Source organism: Ranitomeya variabilis, chromosome 2 (assembly GCF_051348905.1).
Source record: "Ranitomeya variabilis isolate aRanVar5 chromosome 2, aRanVar5.hap1, whole genome shotgun sequence".
Taxonomy (NCBI): Eukaryota; Metazoa; Chordata; class Amphibia; order Anura; family Dendrobatidae; genus Ranitomeya; species Ranitomeya variabilis.
In genome coordinates, this window is record NC_135233.1 from 333,837,665 (window position 1) to 333,855,254 (window position 17,590).

Consider the following 17,590-nt stretch of genomic DNA (forward strand, 5'->3'; position numbering starts at 1 on the left):
TATTGTACCACCAAACAGATAACATATAGAACAGTCCCAGCAAAATACCCAAGATGGCGCAAAATTACAGTCTCACCCTTCCGCTGACTCGCCGGGATCCGAGCAACCACAACTTCGGGGGCTTCCATGGTTGACTACCCCCAGCTGTGGCATCCCACTTTTGGTGGTCATCCGCAGAGAGGATTTAATGACGAGCTTAGGAAGCTGACAGTCAGAGGGACACAACCTGGCTTCTCTGAACATGTCCATGGGGCCAGGTGACCGGTGAGTTCTAATCCTGGCTTTCCCAAACATCTTCATGGGTTTAGTGATGGTCAGTGGAGCAGATCAGTGTTCTTTCAGCTAGGGCCATGGTCCTTAAGTTGGCATCCTGTATAATATCAAATATGTGTCCCTCTTGATGGAGCCATGGTGTCCAGGCAGCTGCCCTGTAGAGTGTTACTGGCTGTGGTTCTGTAAAGTTCCCCTGATACAGAGACAGAATCCCCTTTTATAGTTCACAGCTCTTATTCAAGCATTTTTCAACAAGATTGGGGGAATGTGGTAGAAGCTCATGATTTATTGTTTGAGCAATCAATTTGCATAGTTTGTCCTCCTCTGTTTTCCAGATCATCAAACTGCATGGCCTGGCACAATATATTAGCAACATATTAGCAAACATGATTGTTCAATGACCCTGAGTCCCTGTCTTGCAAAGATTGTAGACATCAACCTGTAGGAACTGATATAAGAGGTAAACAGCAGCCATTCAGCAATTTCACAAACATCAATTTTAGTGTCAACATTCAGACTCATATGACAATAGTCCATGTGTCTTGACCGATTAAAGAAAAAACATTAATTCAATAATCAACGTGCAGACAATAGTTTATGTCTCCTGGCCTACTGAATATAGACATCTGGCTAATTAAGATTAAATACTGTGTCATCACAACCCCACATAAAGAAACTGCTACATTGGGTATTTTGTATCATCTCTATGATTTATAAGGACAGTATCAAGTCCTCTAGGCATGGAATGACCAAGAAGATCAGGAGACACACTTGGCCACTGAATCACTTTCAGAAATGCAACAGATGTGAATTTTGGATCATTGTCATGTTGGAAAAGTGCACATCTACCAAGGGCATGGAGTGAGGGTAGCATCTTCACTTTCAACATAAAGTATTACATCTGTGAAGTCATGATAGTAATCAATGGCCAACTTTAGAGTTTTCTACCAAGAAATAGAGTATGAATAAAAACCTTATTAAGGCCTTATTCACACTTCAGTGTTTGGTCAGTTTTTGGCAACAGTGTTTCTATTTCAAAACCAGGAGTGGAACTTATATATAAAAACTACAACTGAAAGATTTCTGTTTTGGAGACGCTCCTGTTTTTTGCACACAAATACTGGTGAAATACTGATGTGTGAATACATCCTAAAAATGATGACTTCAGAATCCAGGACCATGAATCCAATGAGGGAAGGGTTGTTTTTAATCTTCAACTACGTAGTCTAAGTAGAATGCAGAGAGGAACAATATTTGGGTACTTATTGCAGCCCTTTTCACCACATTTAGGACCTGTGCTGCATTTTATAAATAATTAAACTTTACAAATCATTATATTAGAGGATTGGTCTTAATTTCATAAAAAAAATGCATGTAAGTGGCTTCTAATCCCCTGATTTTCTCTATATTCTTCTGGACTACAGATGATGGCAGTGAAAGGGTCAGCCCATGTCTCCTCTGAGTGTTACGCTTATCAGAACAATCCCCTGCAGAAAATTATTCCCAGAGACAGGGGCTGACTCTTTCACCAACATCATCTGTACTCCAAACAAGTATGTTCTGACATTAATGCAGGTGAATACAGGCAAATAGACTGGAGAAAAGTAGGAGACTGGAGGCCACTTACTGTATATACTCGTGTATAAGTCAACCCAAGTATAAGCCGAGGCACCTAATTTTGCAGTCTAGACATAAAACAATACAGTATACTTAAAGTGGTTATCTGGGACTTTACAAAAAATGAAAAAATGTTCCTAAGCACTTACAGACAGGTAATTACAGCTTACCTGCCTGTTGTGCATGGCGTCAAACTTATTGACTCAAGTATAAAACGGGTCTGCATTGACCCCTAATCTCTATTCTGGTATACATGGTTCCTCATCCCCATCCTTGTACACATGGCTCCTTATCCCCTTCTTGTATGTATGGCCCCCATGAAAAAAGCATAAAAAAATTTAAAAAAATCTTACTTACCTTCCCTCCGCGCCCTCGCAACATCTCATTCCGTTACCAGCAGCTCCTGTGGCCGGGCAATCACGTGTCCCCACTCATTAAAGTAATGAATATTTACTCCACGCCTATGGGAGTGGAGAGAGGTGAATATTCATTACCTTAATGAGTGGGGACACGTGAACGCCCAGTTGCAGGAGCTGCTGGCACCAGACCAAGATGCTGCGAGGGTGCGCAGGGAAGGTAAGCAGGATGTTTTTGGTTTTTTTTAAACTGGAAGCTAGCGGCTGCGGATGTAACTGTGCTTGATATAAGAGAAATAAATATTCATTGCCAGTGCTGTGAATATTCATTTATCTTTAGCAGGGGCACAGGCGCCAGCTCTTGTCTCCTGTGACCTGCTGCTTCGCCGCTCCCTCTCCCCTACCGTAAACTGGGACAATGACTTGTATATAAGCCTAGGGGGTCATTTTCAGCACAAAAAAATGTGCTTAAAAACTTGCTTATACTGGCTTATACACTACTATATACGGTACATACATTATTTTTCAGTAATGAAGGCAAATTCCTTGATACAGTGATTTACAAAGTTTCATAACGTTACATGCTGGAAAAAATTATAAAAAAATTAAAATGTAATGGCTGTATAAGATGCAATCATCTTTTCCACAAGTCCAACGTCGCATGGCACCCCCTTATACTCCTATATATGCCTGTTGTAGAAGAGATGATAATATAAAGCTCCTATACTAGTCAATCTTTTTTTTATAATCATTGCCAAAAAAAACTCTTATTTATTCCATAGTTGCTAACGGAGCAGATCTTTTTTTTTTAATGTTTTATGAACCTAATAATGATTTTCAATGGTGTTCCAATCTCTAAAATGAATGTAAGGAATAATCTGTGCAATGAGCAGACATCACACAAGCTTTTATTTTGAGGATGACAGAATAATTTTTGCGCTATTTAATAATGACATTTACAGAAATCAATACAACAAACATATTAATCATTTTTGGTATAAACACGACCTTTAGCACAATGCTTTGTATCTCTGAATCAAACATTTGTTAGGAGGTCGCTGTCTCTGCTGACTGCAAATGTCGCTTTCTGCATTTTAGAGTAACGGGTAAATCATCATGCCTATGCCGTGATTTTTCATCCATCTGAATTGTTGCTATCTATCACTGACTAGCAGCATAACACTAGCCTTTTCTGTATTTAATTCATTACTAGCTTGTGTTTCTAAATAAATTAACACGTGAATCTCTCCACGGAGGTGAATAGTCGTTACTTTAATAAATATGCTAAAATTATACAATAAAATATAATTAACGTTAATATGTTTTATGTCTTCGGCAAATGGTGTGATAAGCTAAAGCTTTGTGAGGCAGTGTTTACATCTGCCCTGGAGACGCTGTCATAAAACTGAATGGAAGGGCGCAGCATACAATCATTGCAAAATCACAGACACCATGATGGAAGCTTGAAGGGCCCTATTACAGTCATAAAGCATATCTATCATTTTAGTTGACTGTTCATAATAAGTTGCAACATGTGTGTGCATGAGGAATAACACTAATTCTGGCCATTATGACTTTTTCACCAATTTTTCCCCTCTGCATACTCTATCTCCAATTTTTAGTTGTCTCTGAGCTAGTGGGTGGAGATTGTGTGTCATATCCCACAACTTGGGAAACATTTAGTATTGCATTGTATTGTTGCTGTTGTGTTGCTATGCAATAAGGTTTGCTTTTCAGAAGTTTGTCTTCCCTCTCTGTCTAAATCCCTAGCTCAGATGTCAGCAGTCTCCCTTCTTTTACTTCTTCATTCTGTGTCAGTCATCTTAGGAAGCATATGTCTTGCAGCTCTGGTTCTGAATATTCTTGTTTACCCACTGCAGCTGTTACAGCTTCTGCTACTTCTGCCTATCTATAAGAATTCAGCTTAAAAATAAACCTTCTCCTGAAATCTTCATACTTTCCTCTGCAGTCAAGCTATCTGATGAAATTTCTTCATGAGAGTAATGGTACATAGAGACAGCCTAGAAATGCTGCCTCGCGCTCCCTACACTTGCAGCCTAATTATGGAGTCAAAGGGGTAAATGCAGCGAAACCTATTTTCCAACTAAAGAAGATATATATACTCAATAAATATTATGTATGGAATTAATAGAGGAAAAGGTAACCACTACACAAAAAGGGTGAATGGCAGACCATTCGGAGTACTTACAGAACAAAACACCAGGATTGGAGATCAAAAGAGTGAATAAAATAAAATAAAATAAACCACATAAAAATAAAGGCCAGAATGTATAGGTATATAAAAGAATGCCTTTATTAGATTTTTTGGCAAATGGCACTACATAATGTGCCTGTACTTGGAGAAATTATCAAAAATATATATTTTAATAATAAAATAGTAACTGGACGGACAAGGATAAAGATAAAAATTCAAAATTTATGTAAGACTTGGACCATAGTATACATAATATTCCCTCAACTGGTATAGCTAAATATATAAGTATACAGCCATGTGCAAAAAAGCAATGTGCAATATGTAAAAAAGTGAAAACATGCAAAAAATATATAGTATTTTCAAAAATTGTGCAAATACTATGCAAAAAATAAAAGAAGATAAATGCAAAGAAGAAATAGTTGATCAGGCAAAAAAAACTATCCAATTAGGGTGAAAAGATATAAGTATATGCCTGCATACCACATATAGTATGCAAAACAAAATATATAAGGAACCAGTAATATGTATCCTATATTATTAGGGCCAATAGAGGGTGGGATAATAAAATAAGGTATACCAATGTCCTACATGTAAAGTACACCAAAGAGCAAAACTATGAGTCATAATGTATACCTTCAATGTCCGTCCCTCCAAGTACAGCGCACCCCCGACGCGCGTTTCGGATAACTCCTTCGTCAGGGGGTTAACTCGACAGTCTATTCTTATTCTTAGAAATGAAGGCAATTCCATGCAAGAAATTGCCAGGAAACTGAAGATTTCCTACAACGGTGTGTACTACTCCCTTCAGATGAGAGCACGAACAGGCTCTAACCAGAGTAGAAAGAGAAGATGGAGGCCCCGCTGCACAACAGAGCAACAAGACAAGTACATTAGAGTCTGTAGTTTGAGAAATCGACACCTCACAGGTCCTCAACTGGCAGCTTCATTAAATAGTACATGCAAAACGCCAGTGTCAACGTCTACAGTGAACAGGCAATTCCGGGATGCTGGCCTTCAGGGCAGAGTGGCAAAGAAAAAGCCATATCTGAGACTGGCTAATAAAAGGAAAAGATTAATATGGGCAAAAGAACACAGACTAATTAAAAAAAAAAAAAAAACATAATCAGGTTCCTCGCATCATGTTCTCATACACTTTATGCAGTCAATAGCCTCTGTGTCTGTACTGCTACATACTTAGGCTGTTAACTGGTACATGCAGCTTTACATGAACACCCGAGCCTTAAGGTACCGTCACACTAAACGATATCGCTAGCGATCCGTGACGTTGCAGCGTCCTGGCTAGCGATATCGTTTAGTTTGACACGCAGCAGCGATCAGGATCCTGCTGTGATGTCGCTGGTCGCTGAATAAAGTCCAGAACTTTATTTGGTCGTCCGATCGCCGTGTATCGTTGTGTTTGACAGCAAAAGCAACGATACCAGCGATATTTTACACTGGTAACCAGGGTAAACATCGGGTTACTAAGCGCAGGGCCGCGCTTAGTAACCCGATGTTTACCCTGGTTACCAGCGTAAAATGTAAAAAAAACAAACAGTACATACTCACATGCGTCCCCCGGCGTCCGCTTCCCACACTGACTGAGCGCCGCAAAGTGAAAGTGAAACCACAGCACAGCGGTGACGTCACCGCTGTGCCCTGCTACTGCCGGCGCTCAGTCATTGCAGGAAGCGGACGCCGGGGGACGCATGTAAGTATGTACTGTTTGTTTTTTTTACATTTTACTCTGGTAACCAGGGTAAACATCGGGTTACTAAGCGCGGCCCTGCGCTTAGCAACCCGATGTTTACCCTGGTTACCCAGGGACCTCGGCATCGTTGGTCGCTGGAGAGCAGTCTGTGTGACAGCTCTCCAGCGATCGAACAGCGACGCTGCAGCGATCGGCATCGTTGTCGCTATCGCTGCAGCGTCGCTTAGTGTGACGGTACCTTTACACTATGGCTGGTCCAAATAACTAAAGCAATTGTTACCATCCACCTCTCGTGTCTCCCCTTTTCCTTATAGGTTGTAAGCTTGCGAGCAGGGCCCTCATTCCTCCTGGTATCTGTTTTGAACTGTGATTTCTGTTATGCTGTAATGTCTATTGTCTGTTCAAGTCCCCTCTATAAGTTGTAAAGCGCTGCGGAATATGTTGGCGCTATATAAATAAAATTATTATTATTATTATTAGACATTGGACAGAGGAAGATTGGAAAAAAGTGTAATGGAAAGACGAATCCAAGTTTGAGGTGTTTGGATCACACAGAAGAACATTTGTGAGTTGCAGAACAGCTGAAAAGATGCTGGAAGAGTGCCAAATGCCATCTGTGAAGCATGGTGGAGGTAATGTGATGGTCTGAGGTTGCTTTGGTGCTGATAAAGTGGGAGATTTGTACAAGGTAAAAGAGATTTTGAATAAGAAAGGCTATCACTCCATTTTGCAATGCCATGCCATACCCTGTGGACAGCGCTTGATTGGAGCCAATTTCATCCTACAACAGGACAATGACCCAAATCACACTTCCAAATTATTCAAGAACTATTTAGGGGAGAAGCAGGCAGCTGGTATTCTGTTGTGAATTTGGATTCTGGGCTCCCCCGGTGGCTACTGGTGGAATTGAACTGGTGTTTTCATCTTCTCTGTTCACCTGTTCCCATCAAGATGTGGGAGTCGCTATATAACCTTGCTGCTCTGTTAGTTGCTTGCCGGTCAACAATGTTATCAGAAGCCTCTCTGTGCTTGTTCCTGCTCCTAGACAACTACTAGATAAGTTGGACTCTTGTCCATGTTTGTTTTTGCATTTTTGTTCCAGTTCACAGCTGTAGTTTCGTTACTGTGTCTGGAAAGCTCTTGTGAACAGGAATTGCCACTCTGGTGTTATGAGTTAATGCCAGAGTTTTAAAGTAATTTCTGGATGGTGTTTTGATAGGGTTTTCAGCTGACCATGAAAGTGCCCTTTCTGTCTTCTGCTATGTAGTAAGTGGACCTCAAATTTGCTAAACCTATTTTCATACTACGTTTGTTATTTCATCTTGATTCACCGCCAATACATGTGGGGGGCCTCTGTCTCCTTTCGGGGTATTTCTCTAGAGGTGAGCTAGGACTAATATTTCCCTCTGCTAGCATTATTTAGTCCTCCGGCTGGTGCTGGGCATCTAGAATCAACGTAGGCATGCTACCCGGCCACTGCTAGTTGTGTGTTAGGTTTAGTTCATGGTCAGCTCAGTTCCCATCTTCCAAGAGCTAGTTCCTATATATACTTATGCTATGTTCTCTTGCCATTGAGAACATGACAGTTTGACCGGCCCACTAAAGGGTTAAAATCCTTGGCTGAGAAAGGAGAGAAATAAGAAGTCTGCTGAGAATTTTTTTTTTTTTTTTTTTTTTTTCTCTCCTTCTAATCTTTGAATGGCTCTGTGTCCACCTGTTTGTAATGGATCTTCAGAGTGTAACTGCAGGTTTGAATAATCTCGCCACGAAGGTACAAAATTTGCAAGACTTGGTTTGTCATGCACCTATATCTGAGCCGAGAATTCCTTTGCCGGAATTTTTCTCGGGGAATAGATCTGGGTTTCAGAATTTTCGAAATAATTGCAAATTATTTTTGTCCCTGAAATTTCGCTCTGCCGGAGACCCTGCACAGCAGGTCAGGATTGTGATTTCCTTGCTCCGGGGCGACCCTCAAGACTGGGCTTTTTCATTGACACCAGGGGATCCTGCGTTGCTCAATGTGGATGCGTTTTTTCTGGCCTTGGGGTTGCTTTATGACGAACCTCATTTGGAGCTTCAGGCAGAAAAAACTTTGATGTCCCTATCTCAGGGGCAAGATGAAGCGGAAATTTACTGTCAAAGATTCCGTAAATGGTCTGTGCTTACTCAGTGGAATGAGTGCGCCCTGGCGGCGACTTTCAGAGAGGGTCTCTCTGATGCCATTAAGGATGTTATGGTGGGGTTCCCTGTGCCTGCGGGTCTGAATGAGTCCATGACAATGGCTATTCAGATCGATAGGCGTTTGCGGGAGCGCAAACCAGTGCACCATCTGGCGGTGTCCACTGAGAAGTCGCCAGAGAGTATGCAGTGTGATAGAATTCTGTCCCGAAGCGAGCGGCAGAATTTTAGACGGAAAAATGGGTTGTGTTTCTATTGTGGTGATTCTACTCATGTTATATCAGCATGCTCTAAGCGCACTAAAAAGCTTGATAAATCTGTTTCCATTTGCACCTTACCGTCTAAGTTTATTCTATCTGTGACCCTGATTTGCTCTTTGTCATCTATTACCACGGACGCATATGTCGACTCTGGCGCCGCTTTGAGTCTTATGGATTGGTCCTTTGCCAAACGTTGTGGGTATGATTTAGAGCCTTTGGAGACTCTTATTCCTCTGAAGGGGATTGACTCCACCCCATTGGCTAATAATAAACCACAATACTGGACACAAGTAACTATGCGTATTAATCCGGATCACCAGGAGATTATTCGCTTTCTGGTGCTGTATAATCTACATGATGATTTGGTGCTAGGATTGCCTTGGCTGCAATCTCACAACCCAGTCCTCGACTGGAGAGCTATGTCTGTGTTGAGCTGGGGATGTAAGGGGGCTCATGGGGATGTACCTGTGGTTTCCATTTCATCATCTATTCCCTCTGAAATTCCTGAGTTCCTGTCTGACTATCGTGACGTCTTTGAAGAATCCAAGCTTGGTTCATTACCTCCGCACCGAGAGTGCGATTGTGCCATAGATTTAATCCCGGGTAGTAAATACCCAAAGGGTCGTTTATTTAATCTGTCTGTGCCTGAACATGCTGCTATGCGAGAATATATAAAGGAGTCCTTGGAAAAGGGACATATTCGTCCATCGTCATCTCCCTTAGGAGCCGGTTTTTTCTTTGTGTCAAAAAAAGACGGCTCTTTGAGACCATGTATCGATTATCGGCTTTTGAATAAAATCACTGTAAAATATCAATACCCATTGCCGTTGCTGACTGATTTGTTTGCTCGCATAAAGGGGGCCAAGTGGTTCTCTAAGATTGACCTTCGTGGGGCGTATAATTTGGTGCGAATCAGGCAGGGGGATGAGTGGAAAACCGCATTTAATACGCCCGAGGGCCACTTTGAGTATTTAGTGATGCCTTTTGGTCTTTCAAATGCTCCGTCAGTTTTCCAGTCCTTTATGCATGATATTTTTCGCGATTATTTGGATAAATTTATGATTGTGTATCTGGATGATATTCTGATTTTTTCGGATGACTGGGACTCTCATGTCCAGCAAGTCAGGAGGGTTTTCCAGGTTTTGCGGTCTAATTCTTTGTGTGTGAAGGGTTCTAAGTGTGTTTTTGGGGTACAGAGGATTTCCTTTTTGGGATATATTTTTTCTCCCTCTTCCATTGAAATGGATCCTGTCAAGGTTCAAGCTATTTGTGATTGGACGCAGCCCTCTTCTCTTAAGAGTCTTCAGAAATTTTTGGGCTTTGCTAACTTTTATCGTCGATTTATTGCTGGTTTTTCGGATATTGCTAAGCCATTGACCGATTTGACTAAGAAGGGTGCTGATGTTGCTGATTGGTCCCCTGACGCTGTGGAGGCCTTTCGGGAGCTTAAGCGCCGTTTTTCCTCTGCCCCTGTGTTGCGTCAGCCTGATGTTGCTCTACCTTTTCAGGTTGAGGTCGACGCTTCTGAGATCGGAGCTGGGGCAGTGTTGTCGCAGAAAAGTTCTGACTGCTCCGTGATGAGGCCTTGTGCCTTCTTTTCCCGTAAATTTTCGCCCGCTGAGCGGAATTATGATGTTGGGAATCGGGAGCTTTTGGCCATGAAGTGGGCTTTTGAGGAGTGGCGCCATTGGCTTGAGGGGGCCAGACATCAGGTGGTGGTATTGACTGACCACAAAAACTTGATTTATCTTGAGACCGCCAGGCGCCTGAATCCTAGACAGGCGCGCTGGTCATTATTTTTCTCTCGGTTTAATTTTGTGGTGTCATACCTACCGGGTTCTAAGAATGTTAAGGCGGATGCCCTTTCTAGGAGTTTTGAGCCTGACTCGCCTGGTAACTCTGAGCCCACAGGTATCCTTAAGGATGGAGTGGTATTGTCAGCCGTTTCTCCAGACCTGCGGCGGGCCTTGCAGGAGTTTCAGGCGGATAGACCGGATCGTTGCCCACCTGATAAACTGTTTGTTCCTGATGATTGGACCAGTAGAGTCATCTCTGAGGTTCATTCTTCTGCGTTGGCAGGTCATCCTGGCATTTTTGGTACCAGGGATTTGGTGGCAAGGTCCTTCTGGTGGCCTTCCCTGTCACGAGATGTGCGAGGCTTTGTGCAGTCTTGTGACGTTTGTGCTCGGGCCAAGCCTTGTTGCTCTCGGGCTAGTGGATTATTGTTGCCCTTGCCTATTCCTAAGAGGCCTTGGACGCACATCTCGATGGATTTTATTTCAGATCTGCCTGTTTCTCAGAAGATGTCTGTCATCTGGGTGGTGTGTGACCGTTTCTCTAAGATGGTCCATTTGGTTCCTCTGCCCAAGTTGCCTTCTTCTTCCGAGTTGGTTCCTCTGTTTTTTCAAAATGTTGTTCGTTTGCATGGTATTCCTGAGAATATCATTTCTGACAGAGGGACCCAATTCGTGTCTAGATTTTGGCGGGCATTCTGTGCTAGGATGGGCATAGATTTGTCTTTTTCGTCCGCTTTCCATCCTCAGACGAATGGCCAGACCGAGCGGACTAATCAGACCCTGGAGACATATCTGAGGTGTTTTGTGTCTGCTGACCAGGATGATTGGGTTGCTTTTTTGCCATTGGCAGAGTTCGCTCTCAATAATCGGGCCAGCTCTGCCACTTTGGTGTCCCCATTTTTCTGTAATTCGGGGTTTCATCCTCGATTTTCCTCTGGTCAGGTGGAATCTTCGGATTGTCCTGGAGTGGATGCTGTGGTGGAGAGATTGCATCAGATCTGGGGGCAGGTGGTGGACAATTTGAGGTTGTCCCAGGAGAAGACTCAGCTTTTTGCCAACCGCCACCGTCGTGTTGGTCCTCGGCTTTGTGTTGGGGATTTGGTGTGGTTGTCTTCTCGTTTTGTCCCTATGAGGGTCTCTTCTCCTAAGTTTAAGCCTCGGTTCATCGGCCCGTATAAGATATTGGAGATTCTTAACCCTGTTTCCTTCCGTTTGGACCTCCCTGCATCCTTTTCTATTCATAACGTTTTTCATCGGTCATTATTGCGCAGGTATGAGGTACCGGTTGTGCCTTCCGTTGAGCCTCCTGCTCCGGTGTTGGTTGAGGGTGAGTTGGAGTACGTTGTGGAGAAAATCTTAGACTCTCGTGTTTCCAGACGGAGACTCCAGTATCTGGTCAAGTGGAAGGGATACGGCCAGGAGGATAATTCTTGGGTGAATGCATCTGATGTTCATGCCTCTGATCTGGTTCGTGCCTTTCATAGGGCCCATCCTGATCGCCCTGGTGGTTCTGGTGAGGGTTCGGTGCCCCCTCCTTGAGGGGGGGGTACTGTTGTGAATTTGGATTCTGGGCTCCCCCGGTGGCTACTGGTGGAATTGAACTGGTGTTTTCATCTTCTCTGTTCACCTGTTCCCATCAAGATGTGGGAGTCGCTATATAACCTTGCTGCTCTGTTAGTTGCTTGCCGGTCAACAATGTTATCAGAAGCCTCTCTGTGCTTGTTCCTGCTCCTAGACAACTACTAGATAAGTTGGACTCTTGTCCATGTTTGTTTTTGCATTTTTGTTCCAGTTCACAGCTGTAGTTTCGTTACTGTGTCTGGAAAGCTCTTGTGAACAGGAATTGCCACTCTGGTGTTATGAGTTAATGCCAGAGTTTTAAAGTAATTTCTGGATGGTGTTTTGATAGGGTTTTCAGCTGACCATGAAAGTGCCCTTTCTGTCTTCTGCTATGTAGTAAGTGGACCTCAAATTTGCTAAACCTATTTTCATACTACGTTTGTTATTTCATCTTGATTCACCGCCAATACATGTGGGGGGCCTCTGTCTCCTTTCGGGGTATTTCTCTAGAGGTGAGCTAGGACTAATATTTCCCTCTGCTAGCATTATTTAGTCCTCCGGCTGGTGCTGGGCATCTAGAATCAACGTAGGCATGCTACCCGGCCACTGCTAGTTGTGTGTTAGGTTTAGTTCATGGTCAGCTCAGTTCCCATCTTCCAAGAGCTAGTTCCTATATATACTTATGCTATGTTCTCTTGCCATTGAGAACATGACAGTATTCTATCTGTAATGGAGTGGCTAGCACAGTCACCAGATCTCAACCCCATTGAGCTGTTGTGGGAGCAGCTTGACCATATGGAACGCAAAAAGTGCCCATCAAGCCAAACCAACTTGTGGGAGGGGCTTCTGGAACATGGGGTGAAATTTCTCCAGATTACCACAGCAAATTAACTGCTAAAATGCCAAAGGTCTGCAATGCTGTAATTGCTGCGAAGGGAGCATTCTTTGACGAAAGCAAAGTTTGAAGGAGAAAATTATTACCATATATACTCGAGTATAAGCTGAGATTTTCAGCCCATTTTTTGGGGCTGAAAGTGACCCTCTCGGCTTATACTCGAGTCATTGTCCCAGGGGGTCAGCAGGGGAGGGGGAGTGGCAGCTGTCAAATCATACTTACCTGTTATGATCCCAGTGGTAGAGGATCTCTGATATTCCGGCAAGATAGCAAAAACATAAATACTGCTCTAGGGAGGTGGAAACTGGGCTAACCGCATACCTGATCCTAACACACACAACTAGAAGCAGCCGGTGAACGTGCCTACGTTGGTTCTAGACGTCTCGAGCCAGCCGGAGAACTGACTACCCCTAGAGGGAAAATAAGACCTCACTTGCCTCCAGAGAAATTGAACCCCAAAGATAAAGAAAGCCCCCAACAAATAATAACGGTGAGGCAAGAGGAAAACACAAACGTAGAGATGAACTAGATTCAGCAAAGTGAGGCCCACTAGTCTAGATAAGCAGAAAATAGATAGTGGACTATGCGGTCAGCAGAAAACCCTACAAAAACATCCACGCTGAACATTCAAGAACCCCCACACCGACTGACGGTGCGGAGGGAGAATATCAGCCCCCTAGAGCTTCCAGCGAGCCAGAAAATCCAATATTAAGCAAGCTGGACAAAAACACAGAAAAATGCAAACGATCCAAATGATTCAAAACGGACTTAGCTTTTCTTGCATGAGACAGACTGAAAGGAATCCGGAGGAGACCATATAGGTCTGGATACAACGATGCCAGGCAAGAGACTGAGTCCAGAGGAGACTCAAATAGGGAACACCCGCTGCTTAACGACACAGCTGGAGCTCAGGCCTGCAACAAGACATGCCTAACACAATACCATTAGTGACCACCAGAGGGAGCCCAGAAACACAGTTCACAACACTTACCTGCTCCAGGCGCATCTCTGCACGTTCCTGCTCTCGGCACGGTCCCTGGCAGCTTCTCACTGACAGGTGATCTTCAGCGCCCGCAGCTTCTTCCTGTGTTCAGCGGTCACGTGGTACCGCTCATTAAAGTAATGAATATGGACACATATTCATTAATTTAACGAGCGGTACGACGTGACCACTGAACACAGGAAGAAGCTGCGGGTGCTGAAGATCACCTGTCAGTGAGAAGCTGCCAGGGACCGCGCCGGGAGCAGGTGAGTATAATGGGGACTGGAGGGTGAGTTTTGCACGATATTCACCTGTCTTCGTTCCACCACTGGGTGCCGCTGTTTCTTCTGCGTCCTCTGCCTGTGACGTTCAGGTCACAGGGTGCGATGACGCGATTAGTGTGCGTGCCGCCCTCAGCCTGAACAGTCAGTGCAGAGGACGCGGAAAACACAGTGGCGCCCAGTGGTGGAACGTGGACAGGTGAATATTGCAAGTGTCGGGGGGCCTGCTCAGGACAAGAGGTGAGTATGTGATTTTTTTTCTTTTTTTTAATCGCAGCAGCTGGCTATGGGGCAAATGTTTCTATGGAGCATCTTATGGGGCCATAATCAACCTATGCATAATTGTATGGGGCACATTATCTATGGAGCATCTTATGGGGCCATAATCAACCTATGCATAATTGTATGGGGCACATTATCTATGGAGCATCTTATGGGGCCATAATCAACCTATGCAGCATTGTATGGGGCATATATTGTATGAAGCATCTTATGGGGCCTCTCATAGACTTTATGGAGCATTTTATGGGGCATATTTTATTATGGAGCATCTTATGGGGCCATCATGAACTGTATGGAGCATTATATGGGGCTCCTGATTCAATATGGATATTCAAAAACACGTAACCTACTAATGTCTCAATTAATTTTACTTTTATTGGTATCTATTTTTATTTTTTTAATTTACAGGTAGCTGCTGCATTTCCCACCCTAGGCTTATACTCGAGTCATTAAGTTTTCCCAGTTTTTTGTGGCAAAATTAGGGGTCTAGGCTTATAGTCGGGTCGGCTTATACTCAAGTATATGCGGTATTTCAAATAAAAATCTTTTGTTCGAACCTTGTCAATGTCTGGACTAGACTTTCAATTCATTTGGCAACTCATTTGATTAATAGAAGTATGAGTTTTCATGGAAAACACAAAATTGTCTGGGTGACCCTAAACTTTTGAACGGTAGTGTATAAGTGCAGAGTTACTTGGCACCAATAAATTCCATAGACTATAGTGACATAGACTATAAATGTAGGACTTTCAGTAGAAGACTGGCAGCTCATAAGACGATATCAGTGTGGTGCAGTTCACACACGGATGGTACAATTTTTAAGTACACCTCGTACACATGCGTCTCTGCTCCATATACCTTGTACACACACGCCTCCGCTCCATACACCTCGTACACACGCAGCTGCACTCCGTACACCTCGTACACATGCGGCTGTGTTCCGTACACCTGGTACACAAGCGGCTTTGCTCCGTACACCTCATACAAACGTGACTCCGCTCTGTACACCTCATACACACACGGCTCTGCTACATCCACACTGTAAACCCTTCCTGACCCCACACATAAACTTACCCTCATCCAGTACCATGACAACCAGCACAGCAGAGTCATGCATACACAGAGCCCCTGATCATGTGACCCCTGACTCCTCCCCTCCTGTGACCTCATCACAGGTCCTATGCGCACAGATCAGCCATTCAAAGTTTCCCGATATCTCTTAGCAACCACTCGGTGATCACCTACCTTATATGCTGAACTATAAGGTCCTATGATAGTTAGTCCACTGGTTTCAGAGCAGACTTAGGGGAGGTCAGGAAGAAAGAAAGGAATAGCTATTACTCATGTGGAAGAATCCTGGGAATGATAAGGACACAGTCCATACAGCACACACTGCAGATCTCTTCCGGTCTTGCTGTGCTGTTTGTGCTGTGCAGCAATTCCTTCCTCCTCTACCATGTGACCCAATCCTCAGTGTTCAGTGAAGAGTTACCTACCTAGACTCGTTGTCTTCAAGCTGTGACACAAGATGGCTCAGGAACAGAACCTTGTACATTCTAAAGCAATTATGATGTCATGTGCCCTGTGCTGTAATGTGCCTTGTGATGTCATAACTGACACTGCTGTTTTATGTATCAAGTTTACAACATTAGGAAATAAATTAATAAACAAAAAAATCAATGTACAAATAACCTTTATTTTTATCCATATCACCTGCTGCTCTTTGAGAAAGGCTTCTATGAGGGATTTCAGGGTCCCTTACTGGCAACATTTTTGGACTCCCTTGAGACTCCGCTCATGCTCCACCCCAGCCTCGCCTCCACCTTTTGAACCTTCCACAGTCCCACCGCTCACTCTTGGAAAAACTCCATTTCTGCACCACATCTTCATCGAACGCCATGTCACATACACAGCCATCAGATTTTGTTTTGGCCAAAATATTTTTTAAGCCACTACCACAACTAGGTATACTCATTTGGCTGGGCCCTACTCTACTGTAACATATTAATTTCTTAAAATATCCAATAATCTTTTTAGGCATATTTTTACTTATTTTTCTTTAAATGAGTAACGTACATTTTTTAAAATGACCAATAATACCACATACATGGGACAAATACAATCACACCATGGCTGGACCACATATTACCATCACATAGTGACCAAATAATACCACATACAAGGAACAAATGCCATCACACCATGACCAGAGCACATATTACCAACACAAAGTGACCAAATAATACCATAATACCACATAAAATTGACAAATACCGCCACACCATGACCAGACCACATATTACCACCACATAGTGACCGAACACTACAATACTGATCATTAATAAAAAAATCACAATACTAATATTATATATCCCTGAAGCCCTGTTATGTGTAGTGCAAGTGATCAGACAATTGCAGTTTCAAGTCACTTAAGGAAACTATTGAATCAAGTAAAAAGTAGAAAAATAATGTTTTTAAAAATATAAAAAAAATATAAAACTTCAAATCACCGCTCTTTTGCCCCATTCAAAATAAAACAATAAAAAAATAGACATATTTGGTATCGCTGCATTCAGAAACGCCGAATCTATCAAAATATAAACTAAATCCGATCGGTAAATAGCGTAATGGGGGAAAAAAATCAAAACTTCATAAGTTTGTTTTTTTGGTCGCATTACAATAAAATTCAATAACAGGTGATTAAAGCATTGTATCTACCCCAAAATGCTATCAATAAAAACATCAGCTTGTCGAGCAAAAAACAAGCCCTCATCCTACCACAGATCCTGAAGAATGGAGACGCCATGGGTCTTGGAAAATGGATGCATTTTTTTTTCTTTACAAACTTTGGATTCTTTTTCACTGCTTAAATAAAAACTAACCTAGACATTTTTGGTGTCTGCAAACTCATAATAACCTGGAGAGTAATAATAGCAGGTCAGTTTTAGCATTTAGTGAACATGGTAAAAAAAAAACTAAACAAAAAACAATTGTGGAGTTGCATTTTTTTGCAGTTTCACCACACTTGGAATTATGTTCTCATTTCCAAAACACTATATGGTAAAATCAATTATGTAATTCAAAATTACAGCTCACACCGAAAAAAACAAGCCCTCACATGACCATATTGATGAAAAAATAAAAGTTATAGCTCTGGGACGAAGGGGAGGAAAAATAAAAAATGCAA

At 42.8% G+C, this 17,590-nt stretch overlaps 1 long non-coding RNA gene across 1 annotated transcript; it reads right to left on the bottom strand.

Annotated features, from left to right (window-relative positions):
* Positions 1-285: 285 nt before the first annotated feature.
* LOC143809388 (uncharacterized) lies at positions 286-15,911 on the bottom strand. The gene is made up of 3 exons (XR_013222259.1): positions 15,900-15,911; positions 15,649-15,704; positions 286-466 (listed from the first exon to the last, which is right to left on the bottom strand). It is a non-coding gene; the product is annotated as an uncharacterized LOC143809388 (long non-coding RNA).
* Positions 15,912-17,590: the final 1,679 nt, after the last annotated feature.